Source organism: Melanotaenia boesemani, chromosome 11 (genome assembly GCF_017639745.1).
Source record: "Melanotaenia boesemani isolate fMelBoe1 chromosome 11, fMelBoe1.pri, whole genome shotgun sequence".
Taxonomy (NCBI): domain Eukaryota; kingdom Metazoa; phylum Chordata; class Actinopteri; order Atheriniformes; family Melanotaeniidae; genus Melanotaenia; species Melanotaenia boesemani.
The window spans coordinates 31,920,767-31,942,806 of NC_055692.1; the positions used below are offsets into that span (position 1 = coordinate 31,920,767).

General features: G+C 38.8%; 1 long non-coding RNA gene across 1 annotated transcript; it reads left to right on the forward strand.

The window, feature by feature from the left end:
* Positions 1-1,775: 1,775 nt before the first annotated feature.
* On the forward strand, positions 1,776-18,020 carry LOC121648375. The gene is made up of 3 exons (XR_006011960.1): positions 1,776-1,789; positions 13,454-13,455; positions 17,890-18,020. It is a non-coding gene; the product is annotated as an uncharacterized LOC121648375 (long non-coding RNA).
* Positions 18,021-22,040: the final 4,020 nt, after the last annotated feature.

Here is a 22,040-nt window from a genome sequence, read left to right on the forward strand (position 1 = left end):
GCAGGAGGTGCATGGGCCTGTTTGGATATTCTTCCTACCACACCTGCCTCAAATCTCCTAATCAAGAGGCTGGGTTTATCAAGCTGCAAGCTGTAGCAGTTGTTTGCAAGATCATCAGCTCTACTCGGCCCGAGAACTGCTCCAGGAAACCTTCTGCCTGCCCTTCCTCTACCTTGCCTGCCTGATCTCAGTAGTTCCCACCAGCTCTCCCTGCCTGTCTGCTGCCCTGCCTGCCCTCCTGCCCCATGGAAGAGTATTGGATTTTACCTGCCCGTCCTTCTCAGCCTGGATCCTGCAAAACTAAATAGGACTGGTTCGTTATTATTTCCAGATTTCAACTCTAGTAACTGAGCAATCCTTTATTAATTCTGACTCTCCTTCCAGGCAAATACTCCGCGCAGCGAAGATCTACCCACCTTTGTTCTGCCATACCTGTCAGCTGGGTTAATTAACTTTAATTTTTTGCAGTTGCAGTGGTTTGTGGTCTGCTCCCAGGGTCCATCATCTTACCAGCATTATGACAGATATCTGATGCGTGAATCATTTTGACTTCAAAGTCTGACACCAATATTGAATCGGTTCAATCCAACTCTAATCTTAAGTTGTGTTTTATATTACACTTTTGTTTTTTTCCTTCTTGTAAAGCATTTTTGTGTACCTTGAAAAGCACTTTATAAATAAAACGTATAATTATCATATTTACCCAGGTAACCTAAGACTTATGCCTGCTGATGGTACAGTATCATCACTCCAACTTCCTTAGACCTTGTAAATCCCCAGCAGTTTCTTTCACAGCATGACATTTATTAATTAGCACTTTATTTCAGGCTTAACTTAAATGGTGGAACAATCATCCCAAAATAAGTTAACATATGTTCACACAATCCCAGGAGCCTCTGCTGGGAATTATCTTACACTCACACATGCATCAGCCTGCCCAGATCGTGTGTCTCAGTCACACCTTTCTTTAGTTTGCTCTGCAGAACCACACACTGTGTGACTGGTCATCCACCTCCATTTTAATGAATAATGAGTTAATTAAGGCTGGTGAGCAAATCTCAAAGGCAGCTGTGGAGATTACAAGTCAAATATTGCATTCCTTTATACACGGAATAAGCTTATTGTATTTTTATGAGGCAGCATTATTGGTGCCATGAAACCACAGTGAATCTGAGCTAAATAGCAATACTTGCATATAAACTGTATCACAGGGGTCCTACTTTGATTTAAGTTTTACTCACAGAATGATTTTTCTCTTCAATGTCCCATGTGCCTGCAGCTTAAAACAGGCTTATATTGAACTTTCTGCACAGGCAGATGATCACACATCAGGGTAACAATTTCCAGGAAGCTGATATGTAATAAAATACTACTTATTAAATTAAAGAAGCGTTAACTGCCATTATGTTTAAAAAAGTAATGAACTATAATCAAATAAGTCTTTGTTTTTAATTTATCTAATCATAATCACCCAAAGTTGTTTAACTTCATGAGACAATGTTAACGTTTTATGGGCACCGTCGATTGAAGATTAAGACATCTGTAGCCTATAGTGATTACCAGTCTGAATGTGGGATCCCTTACCACTGTCACTACTTGACAAAGGCTAAGTTTGGGTTTTTTAATCCATTCATTAACTTTCCTCAGAACTAATGCAGTCATCACAAGCAAACTCCATTTTAAAAGTTTGTTAAGTAGATCACATTTATCACAGAGGTTATTCACATCAGAAAAAAGTTATCAGCTGTTATCAGAAGAGTTAAATCAGAAGAAATAAAAAATGTTTTCTGTGAAAAATAATTAAAATGACACCTTTCCATCAGTTTTTATTAAACAGACAAGATTATTTGAAAGTCAAAGAAAGATGATGAGCAGTGGTGAGAATGAAAGCCTCCACATTTTGCGGTCCAGACCTGGAACAGATGTGCCAACCAAGATGAATGAAGCTGTGTTGCTATTTGACGATAAAGGATAACACATCAGAGAAGAGATCACCAACTCCAGACCCTGATATTTAAAGTAATAGATGAGTGTGGTATACTCAATTTGTATTTAAAATAAACAGAAAGCAACAGAAGAAATTTTAGATTAAAACAAGTTAAAATTAGTGCAAAACTACAGAAATATGGAGAACATGGAAACCCAAATAAAAAAAAGGGACCTTATCAACGTGATAAGTTTATTGTAAAAACATGAAACATTATAACATATGGTTTTTGGTTAAAACGTGGATATTTGTCATTGTATGGGGAACCAGTGCATACTACGTCCAGAGATATGCCTAATTTATAACTTTCATTTTTATTTTCAGAAGAGAGCTATAGGCATAATCACTGTTACATGTTATTAACTAAAAGCACACGCACTCTGTGGCAACTCAGACACACCCACACAAACACACACACACCGTCTCAGGCAGGTGACGCACCGTGTTGCTCATAACTGTCCCAGATTTCTGTGTTTACAACAATAAACCAGAGTAGAACAATAATCAGTGGCAAAAAATAATGGAAATTTTTCTGCTTGACAGAATATTTCCCATAAAATGTATTTTGTTCCAATATAGGCGTCAACAACTTCTGCATACCGTACAGGCTACTTTGATTCATGTTCTTACAATAAACCTATCACGTTATGACGTGATACGTTTCACGTTTTTGACGTTGTAACGTTATAAGATCTCAGATTTTTTTTTTTTTTTTTTTTTTGGTGACAGTTCCACGCTTCCATACAAAACAGCTTAAAACCACAAATGATTTTTTCTTGACTTCTTACGTTTGTGAACTTCAGAGCTTCTAGACACAACTAACTACTATGCACGTCAGACAGAGCAGTTGCTTGCAACAGGAACTGACAAAACCAGTGTTATTTGGCACTGAACCATGATGAAACTGTATAAAATGTTGTTTTGTGTGCTGTGTAGCTGTTAAACTATTGGACTATGGTATGATTGTTTTTTTTTTTTTTATTTATTTGTAATCAAGAAATCTGAAGATTACAAGTGTACTTGTAACCACTGGTGGCATAGTGGCCCTAAGCAGCTGCTTTGTAGTGAAGTCAAAGCCTTCATTGTCACTGTATGACTGTTTATACGACAAAACTGGGAGTACTGCTTCATCTGGTGCATTATAAAAACAATTTAAAGAATAAAGACAACGGCAAGACGTATGCTTATGCCCTGAGTGCAACAAACCCAATTAAAATGAATGGGTCATTCAAAAGCTTGGGAAGAACTACAAGTTATTGGAGAAGCTTTTCATTTGAGTCTGCCTTGTTGCAGCAGGAAAACATCTAAAACCTGCAGGACAGTGGTCCTTAAGGTCCGGAGCTGGTGATCCCTGCTAAACAGTTCAGCCCACAAATTCCTTTAAATGCTCCTCAAGATGAAATAAAGTAGAGCTGTGGAGATCAGCCGGGTCTCGTGAAAAGATGGAGTTACTGCACACTGGTTCATGTTGCTGCTACAACAGAGAACAAAAGCTCATTCCAGCTTTCATCAGGTTAGAAGTGGAGTGCACATTGAATGGTTTCCAGTTCTTCTGTTTTCCAATAATGGATTCAGTGTTGCTCCATGAAATATTCAAGTTTTTGACATTTTAAATGTTTTATAACTCAACCCTGACCTATATTTCAGCAGAACGTTTTCCTTGACTTGTTTGGAGAGCTCCTTGTTTAGTGGTTACGCAGAATTTTAAAACATTTGAGGTCATCTGGAAATTTCACTGCACACAGCTGGGTAATTTCTATTTGCCTTGTTCTAACAACTGAATTGTCTTATTTAAATTAGATGAAAGAAATTCCCAAAGGTGTGATAACTATTTTAAAAGCTGGACCTACAACGTGTGGTTTTGTTCAAAGAACAGATGTTTTTCATGCATATGATTGAGCTCAGGAATAAAATGAAATCTCAATATTTCAGTTTTTGTTTAAATTATTTGTTTAAGAATGAGTTTGTGAAATTGTCACATATTGATTGAAGGCTGCTTAATCAAATCAAGATTGTAATGTGTCAGAATTTGTTGTATCGATATAATACTGTATCAGGATCAAACTTGTGATTAACACCACTATAAATTATTAACTTCTGAACACAACTGGCAGCATTAGATCATAAATTATGCCTTCAAAACAAAGAGAGGTGAACATATATACCAGCATTCATTCATTAATTCCTTTAAATTAAAAAATCTAGTTTAATTTGACTACTTTGAAATTTTGTGTGTGTGTGTGTGTAGGTTAATGAATAAAGAAAAACCCCTAAAAAGTATTACTTTCCAACATTAAGAATGTGTACTAGTACACCCTAACTGGGCGGGTACTAAGAGTACTAATAACCACATTCTGACTCCTTGGGTTTTTCTCTTCTCCTTCAGAGTGGACTGCATGCCAGTGAAAACTGACTGCTTCTCTCCTGTTTCAGATATTTATTAATTACAATAGTATTTTAGAAATGGACAAGCACAGAGCTCTGGGTTCTTAATTACCTCTCCCTGACAAACAGAGCTCTGAGTCCAAGCAAGGGATTTCCTCTGGACTCCGGCTGACCTGAATTTCCCTTAATTGTAACATCTCACATGTTGTTTACTGGCAGACACAATTAGTCAACCTCTTCGCATCTTCTCACTTCCCCCATATGAAAAATCTCATGGTTTTACAAGCTTTCACAACACACTGTTAGTAAGTATATGAGCTTATAGATAAGAGATATTTAACATGAATAACAGAGTAAGAATATAAATGAAAATAAGTAGCACATCTGAGTAATTCCTAGATTAATATCGCAATAATTTATCTACATTAATTACATGACAAAAAGCTAGAAACCCGAACGAACCTGAGAAACGGAGATGTCAACATGCATTAAAAGCTTCCGGTTACAGCCCCGTGTGCATGTCTTCGAAGGTAATGACATTTTTGTTTTGTTGTAAAACTTTCTAAAACTTTTCTAATGATTTTTATTTTTATTTATTCCCAAAATACCAACTTTTCCATCTTGACCAATTGCAAAAACTCTTGTAACATTTCTACATTTTTTTAGAATTTTCTGTTTCACATTTTATGTGCAAAATGAGAATGAAAAAAGCTGCATGGGAACATATTTGAACCAACTAACGTGGCTTCATGGGACAACTTTACTGTTTTAGGTGATTTTAGGCAGAAATTTTCCCTAAAGAGAGACTAACATTCATCGGGTGGACACAAGCAGACCCTGGAGGACCAGGTCTATGCTATAAGTTGGACAGCTGGTCTGAATAAACCAATTAAAGGTGTCTGAAATTACTACTTTCAGTGGTTTCCTGATAAATTCCACACCTCAAGCAGGAATAAAACATTCCCTGTCTTAAATATAGCTTTAACAGATTTTCAGACTCAGGCAAATAAAGCTTTTTTTTTTTTTTCTTCTTTTTAGATAACACATGAAATGAGAAGATGATGGATGCTTGACAAGTTGGTGCTGCAGCATTATTGGGTTCCTCTGCATGGTCAGCCACCCACTTGTCTTTGCAGTGAAACTTGCATCTATGGGACAGAATTCATTCTTGACTTTCACACACCTCTAAAATAATTCATATACAGCTATATATAACCCCTCATATGTATCAGTAGTGCTCTGGCCCAGTCCGCCTGGGGAAGATACTAATGAAAATCACCTGAACTTCTGCACCTGCTTCCCCCACAAGCTCATTTTTGTCCTCTTGCTCTTCGTGTTACAGATCCCTGACTCAACCTCCTTTAACATTTTCATGACACAGTTAGTACATACATGTATCGCTGACATATAAGAAAGCTGGTTTAGTTTTTCAAACATAAAATAAAAACTATGAAGCATCATATTACACAGTAAATTTGTATAATTTTTCTCTCAGTGAACATACCCGATTTCTCCCCTTTTGTTAGGAGAGTGACTCAGGCCTCAGAAAACTAGTACATGAGCATTCATAACGGGGCTAGATGTCATCATAGGGTATATTTCCCTCGACCCAATGTTCACAATAAAGCATTCAAGATGAAGCTGGGCCTAAAAGAGCCGCTTGGAAGAAATGAAGAGGTTCATGCTGTGACAACCCGCAGAGTCCAACAAGCACAGCTCAAGGTTGGCTCATCTGAATCAGGTTAAGCGTTCAAGCCATCACCAATCAAGAGTTGAAAGGTATCAGATTTCTGCTATCATAACAAAAGATAACAAAATCAGGTCATGCCAGGCACACAATCTAGAGCCCGGTCAACAGATTTTATCTGTTCTCTGCAACTAGGCTGAAACAGACAATCTTTGTTTAAACAGCTGCAGCTCAAGAATATTTCAAAAATGTATTTATTATCATTGGTGAATGTTGATAAGTTGATCCAGAACTTATCAATAATTGCTAATTAATATATTAGTGCTCCTGTTTTCCAAAACAAATATGTCTGAGATTCTGAGAGTGACGCTCATCATTAATGCTAAGATTCTTCTGAAACAGGGATTTATTTGTGTGGTCATAATAATTTTACAGATACAAACTTCTCTGAGCTTTATTCTTCAACAAATATGCCAGGCTGCATGTGAAGCCTTTTGGACTGTCACACTTACCGGATGTTCAGGAAATACTCCAAAAACATGAAAGAAGCAGCCCTGAATAATTTTTTTGGGTGAAGAGAAAAGCAGAGCATCAAAGAAAGACAGAACACAACAATTTTGGGGGGTAAAACTTTAAAACTATTTAGATTTTTGCATTTGACAAGAGCTTACACCTAGTCCCACAGTTTCTAATGACATTTGTTGTGCTTTTCAATTACAGGCACTCTAGTTATATTAAAACTTTAATTTTTTCACCTTTCTGAGCAAAAAAAAAAAAAAAAAAGTCGCAACAGATTCAATTACCATCAAGTAACCCAACTTGGAACAAAAGCTACTTTAAGTCTTTATTAACATTACTTTATTAAACTATAATCACAATTCTTTTAATCCCACAAATTGCTACACAAGAAAGGACAAAGTGGCCATTTCAGTATGATGTTTATCAATATCAAAAATAAAGATATGACAAAGAAATCTTGTTGTACACAGCTGGTTTCTAGCCTCCTGCTCAGAGACAGAGGTTTGTTATTCCCTGATGGGCCTATGTTAGATAAGACCTTCATGATCCTACCATGAAAACAGAAGAAAAGAAAATCTAGTCACTTAACAGCTTTTGTTCAGTTTAACATTGTTTGCAATGTAGGAGACTCTGCCATTTAGTTTGGACTTGCAGCCCTTTGTCATAACATAACTTTTCTGGTAATGGGACATATAAACATATAAAAATAAATCTAATAATTCTGATCAAAACTTCTAATAAGGGTAAAGTTTGTTAGCTAAACAATAGGAAAATGGCCTAATTTGAAAGATAAATAACAATAGACATGCCACAGAAAAATGATCTCAGGTAACCTGAATTGATTACATTACATGGTGGCAGTTTTCACAGCACACGTTTTGCCTCCGGAGTGCCAGTCCAAAGTTTGTCTTGTCTGAAAACATTTCCAGTCAAAAATTCCTCTTAAGTCCAAATGTCATCTGACATTTAAAAGCTCAAAGAAATATTCAAACTGAAGCCAAGTCACAATTATCTTACAAATATAGAATGCCATCTTGCAAACTGTGTACTTAGGTTAAAGTCCCCAACAAGAGATATGATTGAAGCAATCTTTTCAGTTTCTTTTCCAGCTGAGACCAGTTACTAATTCACACTCTTGATTACATTACTTGCTTTCCTAATCAGGGATTGTTAATTTTGTCAGGGAAACCAGGACAGCAGAGACGTTTTGGGGGTCATTGAAGGGGACATGAAGACCTCAGGGCCAACCTGGTACACACCTACACACAAAGTGTTGACAACATCAACAGAAAGAAGTGAAAACTTTTCATGCTTTCAGTAAAAAACAGGACACCAGATCTAAGCCCCCAACATCTATCCTCAAAAGTGTTATGGTAGTGATGGTGTATTCAGCATGTGGAGATTTGTGAGGAAATTGAGTGTCTTACTCAAGTCAAACTACAGCTCAGAGAGAAAAAAATAAATAAAAATATTAGTGACCGCAGTGTAGCACGGTTTGCTAATGAGGTGTTTTGGTAACTTTATAAATTAAAGCTAAGTACCAAGTACAGTTTTGTGTACCTACATAGGTTGCAGACTGTAATCCATAGTCTGTATATAAAAGATGGACAGAGCCTCCGTGACATCACCCGTAGGTTTCTGAAGAGCTGAACTGAAGCTCATTGGGCGGTTCCCACCGTCGCCATCTTGGCAGCGTCGCACGTGTCGTCAATCCTGGATAATCCAAAAAATGGGCAAAGAGGTGGAGCTGAGAGGGGAACTGTAAAGATGGATGATTGACACCCATCAAACTCCAAGATGCCTGTAGCTAAGAGCTAACCAAGCTAACCCAAAGCTAACAGTAGCTAACCAGCTAACGGAGATAGGTGTACTAAAGGTAAGGCTGTCATGGTTTCTGGGTTTCGGTGTGTGTTTGATCATGGTTTAGGTTTTCAGTTTTGTCATGTTTGGTTTTCCCTCTTGTGTTCCTGTGGTTTCTGTTCTGCCTCATTAGAACACCTGGCCTGATTGCTCATCCACTTCACCTGTTCCACATTACTCCTTCCGTGTATATATGTCCCTGGTTTTCAGTCACTCCTCTTATTTGGTCATGTGTGGTTTTGTTCACTGGATTTATCCCTGTTGTGTGTGGTTCCCTGTCTTGAGTTTTGGGAAATAAACCTTGTCACCTGCACCAATTCTGCCTCCTGCCTTGATTAGTGATGGTTTAATGAAGCCCTGTGAATGTGTTGAGTCTTTCTGGCCAATTGCATCGCCAAAAGTGTCGTTACTAGAGGCCCCATTTAACAGCTCATTTGGTAGTACTGACATCTGCTGGTCATTTGATGTCCAGCAGTCCTGTAAACTACATATTGGTGGAAATGTAAACACAATGATCTATCTATCTATCTGCTTTCGTCGGTGCTGCATGTATGGTATCACCTCACTGTTACCTGGACTTACGCAGAGCATTTCTTGCATTTTCCGCGGCTTTTTCAGCAGCCGAAGTACACAAGACACTCGCGTGAATCAGGGAAAACGGGGCCTCATTTGTCTTCGGTCACGTGATGTTCAGGAAAATAATATGGACTTTGCATCAGGCTTCATTTGGACACGCCCCCTTTACTCGATTCAGGCTTTGGGGCTTTTGTGTCAGACGTAACATCACTAGCCTTGACTGCCTGCATTTGGGTCCTCACCTCCTCCGACGTCCCCCATTCATGACAAAGGCATGCTGTTAGCCAGCTAAAAACCGTAGTTGTGATGCACTCTCCCTTCGTGCTGCAGATATTGGATACCTGTCTATCAAAAGGACCCCCTAATTATGCAGAATTTCAAGATTAAATAACATCCAAATGGATGAGTTAAAAAAAAAAATCACCCCTCTCACAGTTGTCATGAAGGTAAACTTGACCTATTAATCCTAAAATGGATTTCTAAACATGTTTATTTCTGCTGTGAAGTTGGTCTTTTTAACATGGGAGTCTAGGGAGATTGACTCTGTTTTGGAGCCAGCCCCCAGCGGATGAGGGGTGAACTGCAATGTATTGCACTTCCTCATAGGCTTCACATTTTATGGGAGGAGGTTGCTACTTGCTCTAAACATAAGTCTGAGTCACACTGTTGAACTCAGGGATGTTATTAGCACCCCATCTGTGCCAGACAATGGCAATGACCACCAGTCAATAAACACAGCTGGACAACTTCTAAACTAGCCCACCTGTGTTACCCTTTGTTGAATAAAAGTAATACTTTCCCTTCTCCACACATCTATCGGTGCATAACTGTCAGCTGTGAGCAGTTGGCAGGAAAATGACTAAGTTTTACCAGTGAGGTTTGCTAGAAAGGTTAGTTTGTTTTCTTACACAAGAGGCTGCAGCGGTGCTTCCTGACAGGTTGAGGTTATTACTTGCTGTGAACTGACCTTGCAGACCTCAACTCAACACCCTGTTACTGTAGGTGGTTTCTGGTGTTGCTGCAGCTCCCTGCAGAGCTGCTGCTAGGCAGGGCTTTTATTTCAAGAGTAAAGACTGAAACCGCAATTTGTCTTTTTTATTCCCTCTTTCGTTATGGTTTACATTGGCTTTCTTTTGCTCTCAGCCCTGACAAGTGAAGTGGGCTCAGTGATGGAAGTGGTTCCAACTATGAGATAGCTGTGACTTTCAGGATAATGAGAGGGTACAGACACTTAGTGGTGCACTGATCAACCTCTCTGCTGTTTAATGTTATTGCTGTCTGATTTCACTGTCTGCTTTGCAGGTTCTTTACAAAGATACTGATGTATAGTTCTCATTATTTTAACTACGGCTCATGTATCAGTGAAATGGCTCCTTTGAAAAATAATCTGAGCAGTTGAAACCAGAAAATCACTTTCTTATTGCTTCTCATTTCTAACCAGGAGTCACTGAGGAATCAGTATACATAAATGGAATGGGTCAAGTTTAGCAATCCAGAAAGTAATCCAATCTGAGTTTCTACGCTTATCTCCATATATCACGGTAATGTGCTTAACTGTTGTGTCTGGGGAATATGAAGAAACTGGAGACAGCAAAAACAAATGTTTGTTTGTTTATTTATTTATTTATTTATTGTATAATTTAAATTCATATTCATATTTTTTATTCACTATTCGGATCAACATTTTGTATCACAAATTAACTGCACAGACATTATAATGTGACAAGAGTGATAAATCCACAAAGTAACAAATCCTTCAATCTGAATGGCCATATGAAGACCCATTTATACTCCTGTTATGTGTGTAAATAGCCATGTGTGTTTTAAATGCTGTCAAACGTGCGTTCTTTACATTGTCAGAACTTTTGTCAATCAATAGTAGTGGGTAGTAGAGGGTAGTGCAGAGTTCAGAGCTCACATCTTACTTCTCAGTTAGTTTCAAACAACAACAACAAACATGTCATCATGATGATGCAACTTCTCAGAAGAGAAGAGACATAAAAAGAGGCAGTGCAGTAGACGGCCGTGGACTATACAACCATTAAACATATGTCAGCATATAATTTCTGACACACTTGCAGAACCTTTCCTCAAACGGTTCCACCATTTCTTCTGTTATTGTACTTCGTTGTCTTCCTCCCTTGGTTGTTCAACATTGCCCCCCAAATTTCTGGTGGTATTGCTCTGTTTGCTGTGTTGTTGGATGCATCTGCAAGAGCCATGGAAACGGACCAAGTTATGCACATAAAGGAAGTGGGAGATGGACTAAGGACTCCATTCTCATGAGAATCTGTCTTTAGTGTAGAACATAAATTGGCCTCAAGCCACTTGTTTGTACCCTCGAAATATTATCCTTGTGTTTTAGAAGCAATAAAGATGGCTGTTTCTTAATAACAAAGCCTGTGCCACAAAGTCTGAGTTTCAACCACTCTTTTTAACTAACTGGGTCGAAGCAGTTAATGTGTTTTTTTTTATTTGGGAATCAGGAAAATATTGTGGTTTGGGTTTAAATGCATAATTTAACAACATCTACATCATGTCCAAGACAATATTTTGTAGTTTGCATTGGACATTTCACACACGCTCATTCACACAGATACAGGAGGTCAAATATTTTTATTAGGGCTATCAAATAATTAAAAGTTTTAATCAGATTAATCACAGTTTACAAATAAATTAATCATGATTAATCACCACTCGTGACTATGCCTGAAATATGCCCATTTTTACTTTATTCTATTAACAGACAGAGCAAGCCAGTGCTTAGATATATATTTAATATTAAATTCCCTTTACTTGGGTAAATGGTAAGCTAGAGAGGGCTCAGCCAGTTCCAGCTTTGCACGTTCCATTTTCAGTCTGGTCATGGAGCGGAGATGAACGTCTCCTGCTCTGACTGCAGCTCTTATGGACTGGGGAGGGGCCTGTTAAAGCGCTGCTCACTGAGACGAAGAAAACGTGCTTTCACGTTAGCTTCCAGGTGGGGGTGGGGGGGAGTGTTCACCATCATTCTGCGTCTCTGAACATTCATTCCATCCACACTCAGAGACAGAGTTGAAAAACTAAACAGCCTGATGTTATTTACCTTATTTAAATGACGGCATTTCATTTCAGACTGTACATGGTCGCGTGCTCACAATCCTCCTCTGCTCCAATGTGCAAAGACAGGTGTGCACGCTCACACAGGTGAGCAAACTCCCACCAGCGGACAGACACACTGCATGTGTCCGAAAATATGTGGCATAAATATCAGGTAATAACCAGGCTTCACAAGCTTACCCTCCACCCCAACTACAACACTAAGGTACCGACGTCTACAGCTACAGTATTTAACAACATCTCTGCTCCATCGTATCTAAAGAGCCGATAGTGTAGATCTAAACTGCAGCTCGATCTCTGCCACACCTTTTCCAAGGACCCGCTGAACGTCTGGTTGGTTAGTAATGCATTTGAGAGCAAAGCAATGTTCCTCTCATACCACTGGTATTCAATTCAATGTGACAATTGTCCACATTAGCGCACACAAAATTGTCTTTTTTTTGTTGTTTTGTTTTTTTTTTTGCTGCAAAACTTAGATCTGGCACAGAGCCAGATACTTTAAACCCTGGCTCTTAGTGAACAAGATTTTTCAACAGCAGGAGATATTGTGAGTTGTCAGAGGTCTCAACTGTGACCTGAAAATGTTATGTTGATATTCTTGTTGTTTACAACAACAGAAAACTTTTTAAATTGAGTTTGTTAGTATTTCCATTGCAGTCTAAATAATGAAGAGAACTGCAAATACTTTTTTTTTTATTTTGGCTGATCCAGAATCTGTGCCTGAAAGAAAAGTAATCCAGTAATAAAGTTGTAGGTGTTACATGAACACAGACGTACTTGAACTACTAATCAGATGTAATTATCAGCATCAGTTAAAGTAACATTTTTCCAGAAACTGAACTGAATTACTGCCAAGGAGTTCTTGTACACCCACCATTCAGTTATTAACTTAGGAGCACAGATGAGCTTCGTTCTATTCGTCTTTCTACAAACAACTGACCCTTAAAAGTGCTGAGAGAGCTGGAAGGCAGAACAAACGTGAGGCATACCATAATGGATAGTTGGAAGGAGATATCTATAAAGTGCACAATAATGGAAGGGAGGAAGAGAGGGGGAAAAGGGAATCTGGCCAATGCAAGAGGTCATATAGTACAGATGACACCCATGCCCCCTAAACCTACTTCCACAGTCTTCTCCCCCAACACCGTTGCTTCATCAGTATTCATGATAAAGCTCTCCTGCTTCCAGTAGGTGTACACAGGGTTGTACATTACTGTTTTTTCTGTAATTGGAATGTGGCCACAGATGGAGGATTTAGTGGCATGCCAAAGAGAGACAACTGAAGATATATCAGGGCTGGCAGAGAGGCAGCAGATTGCTGTTGAGTCTGTGTGACGGAGTCGTTTGTTATCTGCTGACCACTAGTCAGAGCCGGCTCAACACCAGTATGGGAACTCTGGTGGAAAAAACAGGAAAAAACAGTGATGAAGTGCAGGCAGGGGGAAAATTTAAAGTGGTGGAGCAGGAGGTGGAAAAAAAATCAGGCTGTCTATCATTTATGGTCTTATGAGGGTGAGGAAGGGGAGATCAATATGTGTCCATAAGAATTATATATGAAATGGTGCTGCTCAGATTTCAACTGAGCATGAATATCTCACTGACTTATAGAAATGGTATTAATGATGTCATCCATATACAAATCCAAATGATCCACTTACACTGAAAAAGAGCACAACTCAAGTGATACTGTGGAACATATTGGTAGTAACTGTTATAATAAAAATTATAACTGTTTTCATTTTAGCTCTGCTAAGAATCATTCATTGTTTTTGCACCAACGTTTAGCTACCAATGAGAGACAAATTTCAGAATTGTGACTGTTTGTGATGTGATTGCCATATGAAGATAGAGTTGCATAGAGCTAGTTTAGAGTTGCAACTGGTTAACTGCATTAGATGTTGCCCTTCTTGTCTTGGCTATGGTTCACAGTTGTCTCTGTATTCCTATTGATAATTATTCAACAAAATGGATCAGGCCTTGCCATGTTCTAAGAAACAGAGAGAACTACAATGGACTAGGTTTCAGTCACAATGACGTTTGCAGGCTGATGTACTTCCAGCAAACACAGTGGTGGTCAAACAAACCAAAATGGCTAATGTTGTGCAAGCAGAGATTTGATACTTTGGCAGCACATCTTAGATGCAGGTTTATGCACTAGGTACCTTAAAAAAAAGTTATGCTGATACAACCCCTCCGGTGTCTTAAGGGCAAGAAGGGCTGTAACATGAGTCAAAGACAATATGCAAAAATAAATCACCAGTTTATTTGCAACTGGGCAATCCTATTTACAATATATATATATAAAACAAAAGGAAATAGCTCAGACAATACGGCAATAAAGAAAACCATAAACCAAACACAACGAAAGGAGTCCTATCCCAAAACACAGACTAGATGCCACACAGCACAACAGATAATAAATCAACAATAAAAAGGAATAAGAACGGTACTTAACGTAAAGTGTTCCGAATCAGGCTTAAACTGCCACGGCAGGTTTCTGTAAACAGTGAACCCAAAAGTAACGAACACAGGTACTGGCAATCCTGCAAAGTACAATAACACAGAAGTAACAAAACAAGGTAACAACATGCTAAACCAAACCAAATGTCTCTCAGTCAACACAGAGCTGCAAAGTAGGCCACAGAAGCACACAGAACCGTCATAAACCAAGAACGCCTCATTGTTCAGTCCCAAAGTGCTGGAATCAGACACAGCTGCACTGAAATGAGTCAATTTGCAGCTTATGAAGGCAGGCAAGCATCTTGAATGGCCAGCCGCGTAGATCAACTGTAGCTGGCACCCAATCACAGCCGGGGAAGCAGGGGATCCGGAAGTCCAGAGTGTTGAGACAAGGAGCTGAAGCAGCTCCAGGCCGACATGCCTGGGGACGTAACATATGCTATGAAACACCATAGATCCTAATTTGTTATCCAATAAGATTTAAGCCTTTTATTGGAGAAATACCCATCAGTTCAGTTTTCCAATACCTTGAACAATCTAGTGCTTTTGACCAGTTTCTACAAGTTGTAGTGGTTGAGGTTAAGGAATGTCATGACCAATCTGGCATTGTTTCTACTCCGGTAAGTATGCACTTTGGTGTTTTCATAGCATTGTAGCTACGTGTGTTTGATGCAAACAGCGCGCAACCAGCTCTTTCACTCCATCATGGTCTAGATTCATTGTAGGAACTGACGTCTATCACATTAGGTCCACATGTCAGGTGTTGGCTTGGACGTGGGCTATGGTAAGTGTAGTGTCAGCCAGACGTGTTTTCCAATTATAAGGAGCCGCTCTGGCCATATATATATGTAGGACTTCCTCTGAGGACACGGCTGCTGCGGTGGTGAGGCCAGAGACTCCATGCAACTTAAATTTTATTCCAATAAATTGTTTTTACATATCAAAATTAAAAATTAAAAAGGAAATTTAGAAATGAAAATAGTTTTCAGAACAGTGTAAGATCAGAACATAATTTTGCATATTGTCTTTTATTAAATTTAAGAGTAAAAAACCCTATTACAACACACTGCAGAAATAATTAAAATTAGCTACTTCTAAATGTCTGACAGATTTGACACAAATCAGGTTCAAACAGGAAAAAGGTCAAATTAAAAAAAAAAAAAAAAAGAAAGAAAGAAAAATGGTTAAAATACTTTTCTTTCTAGGCCACCCAGTGCAGCTACTGAGTACAGAGATGTGTGGTTAGTTATTCCAGAGGCATCTGTAAGCTCATTTTAGCACTAAATAAAACAGCAGAATTAGTCTGACTATAATAGATGTGTTTATTTCTGTGTTTAAATCACATTTTCTTTTTATTTGTACTTAATGAAAAACATGACAGGGGCTCAAATCTAAAATAAATTCAGGCATAAAGAGAAACTAAGGAAGGTGTAGAAGGTGTAGAAAACAATAAATATCTTTAATGCCCTGTGGCAGAAGAGACAGGTGAGGAGTCAGGAAGCACAGATACAAGAAGATCGGAAAAAGAAAAGAACAGACTAGAGGACATGTGAGGGAGGGAGTGCTTTGTCTTAATTTTAAGATAAAGTTTGGTCTTTTGAGAAGTGTGAGTGATAACTCTGTTTTAAAACTTTCATATAAGGCCAGTGTTGGGAGTAACGCGTTACAAAGTAACACGTTACAGTAATGATATTACTTTTTTAGGTAACAAAGTAATGCATTACACTTAAAATATTGGTAACGAAAGTACTTTACTGGACTACAGTAACGTGTTTTTCTGCGCTACGCAAGCCGTGTTTGCCTATGTGTAAAGTTCTGATCTGTTTTAAGTGGCGCGCGCATGCTGCTGCCTGTGTGTGTGCTTGCCTGGACACGTTGCCATAGAGATCTTTTGCGTGACGTAGCTGATTGTGCGCCAACTAAAGAGAAAGAAAAATGAAGCTGGAGAGTCGGAGATTGGTCAGTGGCGATATCCGCATTATTTTCAGTCCAGTTTCAGTCCAAACTTGTGGTGAAAGATCCTCCTCGCCGGTCAGTGGAAGGAGTCCTTCAGCAGCCGACCCGCCTAAACAAGCTAAGCTGTTATTAACGGTGTGGCTGCCAGATATGTATTTCTGCCAGATTCGTATTTTTGTCGACTGCGCATGCGCATCGCGGCGGCCATCTTGGACGCTGAAATACGGCAACACCGTCTAGTCAAATCTGTGTGGTAGACGCTTTTTAGCTTATGGTGAACAACTTTTTGGTAGACGCTTTTTAGCTTATGGTGAACAACTTTTTGGTAGACGCTTTTTAGCTTATGGTGAACAACTTTTTTCGCTTTTGTTGTCGCTGCCCGAGCTGTACTGCACATATTGTGTCTGTGAGGTGCACGTAATCTATATATATATATACATATGTACATATATATATATATATATATATATATATATACGTATATATATATATATACGTATATATATATATATACGTGTATATATATATATATATATATATATATATATATATATATTTATTATTACTGTGCCCACACTGTAATTGTCTGGCACATGTAGGAATTTGTTTATGGATGTGCGCACCCTGTTTCATGTTAAGGTTCCTCTAAGATTAGTGCATGATTAGTGTGTTGTTATTAGTGATGATTATATATAATACATATATATATATATATATATATATATACATTATATATAATACATATGATCATATATATCATGTAATTAGTGCGTTGTGGCACTCAGCCAACACTGCCCGCTTCTCCTCCTCAGACATGACCACCATGCGCATGTACTGTTTCTTCGGTCCTATATAAAACAACCGGCCGTCTATTAAAAGAAAAAAGAAAGAACTTATTAAGGCCGTCTATCTTTTTTTTTTTTTTTTTAAACGTATCTCCTTGAATGAAGAAACCAGTTATTGTTCACTTCTTATACTCAAGCAATCATCACATACTAGCTAACTTTATATGAGACCGTTGTTAAATCATTGCATCCCTAACTAAATATACATAAAGTTTAGTTGGAACTTTGAAACATACAAACCCGTTGGTAATTCCATACATATTACATTTTTTTAACTTCACATCTCAGGACCAAAATATAACAAGTGCATAACCTGTTTGCAGCTAACTGTTAGCTTAAGGTACAAACCTTTCATTAAAAAGTTGTCAACAACACGCCGAATGTCGGCTTTTTCTGTTGGACCCAAGCTGGGATGAAACACGCCATCAGCCATGAAGGCTTGAACATTGTTGAAGAAGACAAATCCCCTCATCGCGAAGCTGCAAAAAGAGGCAAAAAAAGTTGTTCACCATAAGCTAAAAAGCGTCTACCACACAGATTTGACTAGACGGTGTTGCCGTATTTCAGCGTCCAAGATGGCCGCCGCGATGGGCATGCGCAGTCGACAAAAATACGAATCTGGCAGAAATACAGATCTGGCAGCCACAAACATGTCCTAGAGCGCAGCAGCCGGTAAGACAAATTAACAAGCTAGTTGCAGGGTTCATTGTAGGAGACGAGCGCCCCCTGTCGATTATTGAATCGCCCAGGTTTAGAAAAATACTAGATAAAATGATTATGAGACAAGTGTGTCCATATCTTCCCACAGACAGGGATGTTGTTTTTATGGTTTTAAAACCATTTTGTTTACCATATACAGTAAACACTCTGCAGACAGGCAGCGATGATTCGGCTATGATGTTTGTCCATGTCTACACGGTAAATTAAAAAATGGTAAAGTAATAAGTAGTGACGTTACTTTTCAAATGCAGTAAAGTAATTTCATTACAATTTACATAAGTAATGAGTAACTAGTAACTAATTACTTTTTTTAGTATAACTACCCCAACACTGTAAAGGGACATATGAAAGCGTGCAAACTAATTTCTTTAGTTAATGTTTTTGTAATCTGGTGCATCCACAAAATTAAAACAAAAAAAACTTTTTATCATGTTTCATGGGTGTCAGAGTTTGAGAGGTTTGGTGGTGGTGCTTCTTACAGATACATGACTGTACGGGTGAGTTCGACATATGCACCGCCCTTTGACATGAGATCTAGTTTAGTTACAAAAGAATAAAAAAATAAGATAGAATAAAATCAATAAAGATAAAGTAGTTGTATGTAAGGTATTGAGTATGAACCAGTTATTGCACTGACCAGGTGGTATGGTGAGATATTGCCCATAATTATAATTATGCTCATTGCACTTTAAACGGTGGGATTATGCTCAGACCGTGGACTCAGTCACTAGAGTTGAACAATCTCACGTCAACAGGGTAGCAACTCCTGCTGAACCTGGTGGTTCTGGCTCTGATGCTGCAAAGTCTCCTGCCTGATGGATGGAAAACACACATGGGTGTTTTTGGGGTGGGTGGGGTCATGATGCAGGGGGTTCTTCGTCTGATTTACTGGGCTTTGTCAGTCAGTCTGCTACCCAGTTGCAGATGAGCCGGCTCAGGCCAGGTGTCAATCAACAGTATTTGCAAAGAAGATCTTGATAAAGTTGTGGGTTTATCTTACATTTTTCAAGTGCAAAAAAAAAAAAAAAAAAAAAGGTTTAAAGGAAAAGGAAATAGTGTTTGAAGCTTTTGGTGTTTTTGAGGGGAGATGTCCAGGCATATAAATATATGTGTCTGTATATGTGTCTTCCTATTTTTACATACAGAGAATTGGCTCCAGTGAGGGAGTGATTTACCATCCAGCATGTAGGTTAACACACACACACACACACACAAAAAAAAAAAGAAAAAGAAATGCAGACACTGTTGGCCTGTGTGCTGCCCTAGTCTGACACAGATGTCCTTCCAAAAATCCATCACTCACAATCAGTTTGTACTTATTCTTTAACATTAGGTCACCTTGGCTTTCTACCTCTCTGCAGGAGAGATTCTCCACCTTCAGTCACACACAAGAGCATTTTATGACTGTTCATCCATCCATCCCTTTTCTCTACCACTTATACAATTCAGGGTCACAGGGAAGCTGGAGCCTATCCTGGCAATTAGCAGGTGAGAGGCGGTGTGTGTCCTAGTGTTTTTGTTTTGTTTTGTTTTGTTTTTGTTTGTTTTTGTACAAGCTGACCTATAACTACAAGATACAAACAAACTACTTTCTTCCATCCATCCATTATCTATACCGCTTCGTCCTTTAAGGGTCACTGCTGGAGCCTAACCCGGCATTTAGCAGGTGAGAGGCGGGGTCACCAGTCCATCACAGGACTTTCTTAGCTTTTTAATTGTAAAGAAAGAGAATACATATAGGGTGGCAGCAGTCATGAATTCTTTTAAAACTTGGTGTTTAGTCACTCAAAGACTATCGCAGGCCTCTGCTGGATCCCTGCTGCAGGTCAGTGAGTAAGGCAGTGAACATGGGACTTAATGACATCTTGCAATACTTCAGCTTTGCTGGGATGTATGCTCAGTTGAAGATGCAGCATCCTTGATGCTGTGTTTCTGTCCCCTACTGATACAAAAAGCCAACCCCTTCATGCACTATTTCACCTACAGCGTGTCTGACTGAATCATCCTGGCCATTCATTGTGAATCGGCAGGTGATGGATCTGAATCCATCCTGAATCCCACTGTGTCCCTCTGGCCTGTTTTTCCATGCTTGTGGTGTGACATTTCCAGGCTGTTCATTGATCACAGTCTCTGATGTTGGCTGGTAAGTTGACAGAATTATAGAATGGCAGAGAAGCAAAGGTGAAATATGTCAGTGAAGTATTAGTTTAGTTTTTTTGTTTGTTTGTTTGCTTTCTTTGTTTAACATATAGTGTACTGAATGAGTAAGTCTTATTTTAATGCTGAATTTTATTCATTGTCTGCTGGTGGGACTGAAAGCTAATGGTGCATCTAAATATTATGGATTGTTACATAATTATGTCCATTGTGGATTATAGGCATTCTGTACATTAATGGTAAAAGCAGAAAATGTTGCCAATAACTAAAACGTAGACTGAATAAAAACTGTTGCCTCAAGACCTGTGAAATACTATGATCCCATTTTATAGTAAATACACAAAAACCCTTAAATGTTAAATTGAAGCTTAGATAACTTGTGATTAACAAGTTACTAGCATAGAATAAATGGTCTGCACTTGCATGATGCTGAGATGTTAAATATTAAAACTTTATTCATCTCAAGGCATCCGCTCCACCAGAGATTGTTTACATGTTTAAACCTCGTGGCTCCGGTAGGCGGGGTGGTCTCGCCATGATTCACCGCCAGCAGGGGAAAGTAAAGCCGCTTGAGGCTCTGGCGCTTAATTCATTTGAATATATAGCCTCACTTAACTCTCTGGTTCAACTCCCGTTATTCTATGTAATGTGTTCCGACCACCTAAACCTAATAAGGACTTTTTGAATGACTTTGCGGCTCCTCTGGCCCATCTATCCTCACTCTCTCCAAATCTGATAATACTTGATGACTTCAGCATTCATATGGACAAGGACAGTCCTCTTTCCAGAGACTTTGGATCCTGTCTAAACAGTTTTGGACTACAAGAATATATAAATTTCTCTACTCACTCCAAAAACCATATTCTGGACTTGGTTTGCTGCTCTGGTGTAATTCCTACTGATTCTATAGCCCATCACATTCCCTTCTCCGATCATAAATTAATCTCCTTTAAATAAGTGTATCTCTTTATAAGACCCATTCACATCAAAACCCACCAGTTTAAACTGGCCTACTCCCTATGAATCATGTAGTGGTGGTGTCTACTGGCGGAAGGACCACGCCGAGTTTTTGTTTTTAGGTATTATATATTTCTTTATTTAGTTGTTTCAATGTATTTTGGAGTGTTTTTGTGCTTTGGTCATTAACAGCATTTTTGTCTCTTCCTTAGAAGCCGTAGGCCACTGCTGTTTCTATTTGGGTCTATTTTCAGTTCAATTTAAGTTATATTGTGTTTTTCTTAGTACCTAGCGCTGTATTTTGTATTGTTTTATTCACCTTCAGTTAGTTTTTTTAGAGCCCTTCCCTCCTTTAAAACACTACGTGATTTTATTTTAATATTGTGCTCCTTTTGCTGCAGCGTCTGGTCCGAGCGCGGCTGCCCGGGAAGGTGGAGGGTTTGGTGATAGAGTCTCTCACTTCAGCCCCATCACTCCTTGCATGACGTGGTATTTTTGCACACCCCTCACTTATCTTGCATGCTTTTGTTGTCCTTATTGTTTGCTGTGTGTGAGTGTGTTTTACACAGAGCGTAGTGAGTACTTTGTTCCATAGACAACTGTGGCCTCTCACCGCGTGCACCCGCGGCCGGTCAGCCCCTCTGGCATTTGCTAACTTGGTGAGCACATTGTCCTAATAGTGTCTTTCCCCCGTAAATGTTTTTAGAATTAAAGTTAATCGCTCTTTTAGTGATTTAATGTTTTCTTTCTGTAAACTTGTTTGATGTAAATAAATTTGGTTAAACTTAGTTTTTGTCTCTGTCTCTCTTTGACCACCATCTGCAGTTATACA